Source organism: Amphiura filiformis, chromosome 18 (assembly GCF_039555335.1).
Source record: "Amphiura filiformis chromosome 18, Afil_fr2py, whole genome shotgun sequence".
Classification (NCBI taxonomy): Eukaryota; Metazoa; Echinodermata; class Ophiuroidea; order Amphilepidida; family Amphiuridae; genus Amphiura; species Amphiura filiformis.
The window spans coordinates 11815060-11821594 of record NC_092645.1 but is presented as its reverse complement, the minus strand read 5'-3'; the positions used below and the strand labels follow the sequence as shown (position 1 = coordinate 11821594).

Sequence of the window (6535 nt, the reverse complement as noted above, 5' to 3'; positions counted from 1 at the left end):
GCATGACTTTTGTGCATTAACGTTTCGATATGCTATCCAATGCTACTCTCGCCCATGTTGTACCAATATATGATGTTATATCATCTCTCTACCTTCTCTTCTGTCTACCTCTTCTTCTTTTTCCCATTCTTGGTTGCCAATCTAACAATCTCTTTGTCCATCTGTTATGACAATCTCTTTGTCCATCGGCAAATAAGGGCACATACCCTTAATTCTTGTTGGGACTTTTAGTGGAGGGAGCTCTCTATTTGTACATGAAATTTACCCCAAGGCAAAGGAGCCCATTTGCATCATTAGGCTAATGTTTACGGTAGCATTGCTATCTTCAGTAGATAGCATTTGACATTGTTCTCTTCAGTAAATAGCATTTGACATTGCTAGCTTCAGTAGATAGCTTTTAGCTTTGCCATCTTCAGTAGATAGCAACTCAAAATCTATGCATCAAATATTAAAACTGGCATAGCAAAAAACACCCAGTTTTATTCTACAAATTTTGGTGACTTATTTGCCCAAAATTAATGAGTTACCATAGTGACCCATTGATGAAATGATACATGCAGATTCAAAAGTTGCACCTAAACCCATTGATAATTTTGTTTTTGTTGGTAAATGGCCGGGGGCACTGTGGAGGGCGGGGGAATTTGACTTTGGAAGTGACAGGGATGTGCGGACAGCAGTTCAAACTAGGGGTCTTTTCGGTGAGAGCCTATAGGGGTCTTTCAGTGAGAAGGTCAAAAAAAAGTGGGTCTTTCCGTAAGACTGCGGAAAATCAGACCAAAAAAGGGTGTCATTCAGTGAGACTTGGAAAAATTTTGGGTCAAGATATTTGACATATATTGCTATCTTCAATAAATTTGACATTTAAAGTGCAATGCATTCCCCGTATGTTCATCAAAGTCCCATATGAATTTGACGACATTTGGGATCAAAACTGACGGAGCCTTTCAATCTTCATACTAACACACAAACATTATACATACAACTTTTCGCTATTATAGTAAGATGAAATTCTACGATAATAATGCCAGTATTTCCTAGACCCACCCAGATTATGATTAGTAGTAGGGGCTGGCTACATTGTAGTAATAACAAAGGCTGAAACTGCTTGACCTCTGATCTGCAAACATCATATAATGAAAGATAAAGATAATTTATCGCGTCTGACGTCATTTGTCAATCAAACTCGAGCACGGTTTGTTTACAAGTGTTGTGATGATGACTTGCTGAACGCGGATTTATAACCAGGCGCCTTATTGTCAATTTTGCACCTTTCGACATGCAAACCATCTCAAAAGTTAGGTCTTTATAGTAGGAAACTTTCTTAACCGAAGGCACCATGTCCACAATGCCTAGAAAAGCTGCATTTTGCCTTGTAAAAGTAAATAATTTTTTCGCCATTTGCTGCTATTCCTTTTCTCCGATCAGCACCAGATAGATCGGTCTTCCTTTTACGCGCTGATTAACCTATGTAAACCAATCAAGGATCGTAATTGACAGTGACATCCGGCCACGCGATAAATTCTTTTTATCTCTGTCTTTATAATTATAGCATCCCCAGGGTGGCACTTAACACAAATGACCATACGGGTATGTTCCCCCGCAGAGAACCCCTGTTTTGACTTTTGCAGCTCCGAAAGACCCTGTACTCCCCGTAGCTTGAAAGACCCTTGATTTTGATCATTTCAGCTCTAAAAGTCCCCCAAATTGCTCATTCCTCATATTTCTCTTTTTCCGGGCAATTTTCAACCAGACAGCCAAGAAAGACGTTTGATTTTGATTGTTCGCAGCTCCAAAAGTCCCCATTTTACTTGTTCACAGCTCCAAAAGACCCCCTTTTACCGAGACACCATCAGCTAGCTCCCAAAGACGCACCACCTCAAAATTTAGGGGAACATACCCACAATTTTTTATGTGCCCCCCTAGGCAGAGGATACATTCATACTTCATAGTGCATGATGTTGCATGTTGCTGATCATCTTCAATGTCATATTCATTCATTGTGCCAACATTTTTTCAAACAAAACCACTGAAAACCAAAACTTTTACCCATGAATTAAAAGTGATATAGAGAGTCTCAAATGTGCAGAAATTTTGTGTTTCAAAGATGAAAACTTTCTTGGCCCCCACCTAAAACTTTTTTGTCCCCCCTCATTTTTGGCTCCTCCCTTTTTACCCCCCCCCCCTCAGGTATTTATGAACACCCCTAAAATCTTTTAAAAGAAGTACATGTCAGTTGCGTAGCGTGGGTCATCCAATTGGGTGGCACCGACCATGATTGGGGGGCCGTGCCGGTCTGATTGGGTGGCACACACCGTTTTTTGGCAATTTTTTTTTGTGCCCCCCATGCCCCTATGACGCTACGCCATTGGTACATGTTATTTGTATTCGTTCAAATGTATTTGATCATATCAAATAAATAAATCTTGAATCTTGAAAATCTTGTTATTCAATTAAATACTGACAAGTTTGGCAAACATAAATTGGAAACTTATGATTAATTTCCATTAGCCCAATCAATAATCAAACATAAAAGTAAATTCATTAATTTATTAAAACAATAATGTTTATCTAAAATGTAGGCTTATCCCACACAAAATTGAAATTAATCTCTGTAACTGCACTTCCCTTTTAAAGGGAATTGTTATCAATATTATACAGAGCAGTGACCCCTATTGATGCAGTGCAGTGACCTCTATAATAATACAACAACACACAGCAACATGCAGTTGTGTAGTGTGTGTGTAAAATGCACATGCAGCAGAACGGTGTACTGGTAATTAAAGTAGAGTGCACCAATTTTGCATGGACGCCAGTAAAAATAAATTATAGTAAGTTTTAGCTTTATAGTAGTAAAGTGGTGCCAGTTGATCATGATGATAGTTATATCATATGCTAGTAATGAGTAAATGTAATAAGCTTAACTCTTAAAACACATGTATCACTGCTATAGGCCTATATTTACGTACATGATGATCGACTTCTTAAACACTTGAGAATGTTCCTGCAATCTCATTGGTTCTTTACCCGTGTGATATATGACACGGTATCACACGGGTTAGCGTGTGTGCATCAATGCGATACGCGTGCTCGCTATTTGAACCACAGCAACAACAGGACTGATCGATTTAAAGCCATAGGGCCATATAGGTAGTTCCTTTTAAAACGTAGGATTTAGTTTGATTAAAATTTGTAATACCGGTACTTATGATATTTCTATTTGAATTGAAGTGTTTAAGAATGAGAATAAAGGTATATATTTACTATTGCTTTTAGTCAGCTGTTGTATGTTTTATCGTCTCATATAACAGGCGACATCATTATTTTTGGCGTAAAACAACTCGGCTTCGCCTCGTTGTTTTACTTAAAATAATGATGTCGCCCATGTTATATGAGACAATAGATACACTTCAGGGGCTAAAACCAATACCTTTTATTCTCTAAATAATATGCATTAAATGGGATATTCCAGATGTATTCTGCACCCCCATGGAAGACACTTCCGAATTGGGCTAAATAGTCGGGATTATGCACTTTCAGTTTCCCACGCGTTTGAACGGAATTGGATTGCGTGCTTTTTCGATGTCTAGTGAGTAAATTTCTTCAATATTTTGAGAAAATGATGTCAAATTTTCTATTCTATATTGTTTGGTAATAATGTCTTTTGCCAATAGAATGTTTAAGGTTAGCCGAGAGTTTTTCATGCGCTTGATTCCAGAGGGGCGCAAGTTCATAACAGAAACAGCCATGCAGAAAATGAACAAGCGTACCGGGACGTAGGCCTACTTACAATAGAATATCGATCCACGGTCAAGACATGAAACTTGGCTTAGCTCGTGCCCGGAGCTCGTGAGTCGGGGGGGGTGTCATGAGGGGCGGCATGCCGGGTCAGATGCCGAGGGAGGGGCACAAGCCGTTTTCGGCAATTTTCATAAGGATTTTATAAATTTTAAAATTGATTGGGGCACTTTTCAAGCTACGCCCTGGAAAATGTGTTGATTTTGAATTTATAGCCTTGATATCTTTGATGAAATAAATCAATGCTGCTATTCCACTGATTACAATGTAATAGGGTACAACAATAACATCAACAACAATATCAAAAAGCAATTATTTGCAAATCGAATTTGGAAAGGATATTCAACAAGACAGACTTAGCAGGCCTACACATTTCTGAATTATATAAAGTGAAAAATCACGATTCACTGCAGTCAGCGAATCAATCAAATAAAACTAAAAAGAAAGGAGCAAGAAAGAATAAAGAAATAGTGAAAAAGAGAAAGAAAAAGAACGAAAAAGAAAGAAATAAGGTCATGTGTCTTATGGTGGGACCATAAAATACCTGGTGATGTTACATTTTTCTCTCCTCTTTCAGATTTAACTTGTTGTCACAGGGCTATTATTGGTTCAATTGCATGAAGTTTGGGCTCATTATACAGCCTGATTATTCTAATTTTCAAATATGTTTCTCAATTTGGAATGCCAATTTGTTTAATTAGTGAAAAATACCAAAATGTTAACGAAGATAAACCTGGTGGATAAGCGGTAGTGGATAAGCGGTAGTGGAGTATGTGCATTCTCTATGGGAGACATGGCATCCTTTTGAATTTTAAATTATATAATTGCCAAATTGTGTGCTATACTTGCAAATCATACCTCAAATGAAAGCTTGATCATTCATTATTCATATTCAGCTATTAATTTTATCTAATCGTGTTAACAAGTATTAATTGAGAACCGCAAGTCACAAGAACCTCAATTTTTTCCTATTCTCTTACACTCTAATTCTAAGATTTTCAGTCACGACATGCGTTTTGGCTTTCAATTGTTGTATCTTGAGAATTATACACCCTAAGATAGGAAAATTATACATTTTTGGAAAGCTTTTTACCCCAGGAATCCAAATATGCAGTTAAAATAAATGTAGGATACACTCTAAAGAAAATATCTTCAAAAATGTAATCAACATTTTGTGCATGAAGTTACGTATATTTTCACACCCTGTATCACCACTTTGGTCAATCATAACATGGCAAAAGTATACATTTTATTTAAGCTCATAGTGTTGCCTGCCACAAAGTTAGATTACATTTGAGATATTCCATATCAGTAGCAAATGCAATAAATTATGAATTCACAAGTAAAATTAATTTTTTTCATGATATCACCCTTTATATTTTCTTACGCACCCTGTATACCAACTTCATTTTTGCATAGTTGGATTCCTTGGAACATAAGCTTTCCAAAAATGTATAGTTTTGTTGATGTGAGATGTATAGTTTTAGAGATGTAACAATTTAAGTGAAAAGGAGGACAATTAAATGATCAAAATCAGTACTTGTAACGCAAATGTGCCCCACCATATGACACATGACCATAAAGAAAGAAATGAAAAAAATAAAAGGAGAAAGAAAAGAGGAAAGGAAGGAAGTATAAATGAGAAAAGAGAAAAAAAAAAAAGAAGAAAATTCAGCCACACGGGGACTCAAACCCACAAAAAATGTTTCATAAAAGATTCCCAGTCCAGCGCTCTATCCACTCGGCCATACATAAGCTTACGCAATTGCTAATTGTTCTGGAAGAGGAAATATAACTATAATTTGATGCAATTACGTGATTACAATCGCGTCCGCACAATGGCTCTTAGAATAAACACGCATGTCGGCGCTGAAATTTTGAACAAACTGACGGAGGAAAAACCTCGTTTTTTGGAATACTAGCTTCAATTTGCAGTGAAAATCAAATGGGATAGCAATTGGCAGAATGTTGAGAAATAATGTAGGTATTCAGATGTCTAAATTAACGTCCCGTAATCAAGATATCGATAATTTCACAAAACAGTTTTTCCGAGGCAAGATTCTCAAAATGTTCCCCAAAACGGGCTTTTAAAATTTAATCGGTACTGTATTTGGTTCTTCCCCATGGCAACATTATTTCTTTAATCGATTTGTAGTACAATACAAAAAAGAAGAAAACAATCACTCGGCGTGGTTTTATACGGAGCGCCCATTTAAAGAAAAAAACGCATGGAACTTGTTTTTGATCTTGTGAACATGGTGCGTAAAAGCGGCTTTAAACGAAGGATTTTCAAATTTATTCTAAAAATTTGTATAAGCACGCAAGAAAAATGTTAAGCTACATGCAATGCACCAAAATTTCACTTGCTGCGATATTTGATTACTGAGAAAACTCTGTTTTAGAGAACAACTTTAAATACGTCTTTTATACGTTTTTTATACGTTTCTTCGTGTAACCTTAAAGTTGTAATTTTGTGTTTTTGATCGCAATGATCGGATATTTTCGCTTCCCGATTCAATTCTGAACCCTTGAAGGGTGCCGATTTCGCAGAACTTTGACGATAATTTTGCCTTTTTGGACCCTAAAATGCATTCGATCCTTCATTTTGTTTCAACCGAGTCTTAAATTAGCAAGCACAATAAGGTTGGTACCACTTTTATATACATTGATAAAATTTGTAAGATTTTTTTTCAAGTTTCTAACCGGCGCAAATCGTTAAGTGTGTATTTCCCATTGACAT

The 6535-nt window shown here is 36.6% G+C and overlaps 2 protein-coding genes across 4 annotated transcripts in view; one reads left to right on the top strand and one right to left on the bottom strand.

Annotated features, from left to right (window-relative positions):
- LOC140138970 (laminin subunit beta-2-like) overlaps nucleotides 1-6535 on the bottom strand; it is a 555517-nt gene that overhangs the window by 397447 nt on the left and 151535 nt on the right. The window lies entirely within an intron of this gene.
- The window catches only part of LOC140139863 (uncharacterized), a 28328-nt gene continuing 24508 nt past the window's right edge, over nucleotides 2716-6535 (top strand). For all 3 annotated transcript variants that reach the window (XM_072161623.1, XM_072161622.1, XM_072161621.1), the window contains exon 1: nucleotides 2716-2828. The gene's annotated coding sequence lies outside the window, so the exon portion shown is untranslated. The remainder of the gene's footprint in view (nucleotides 2829-6535) is intronic.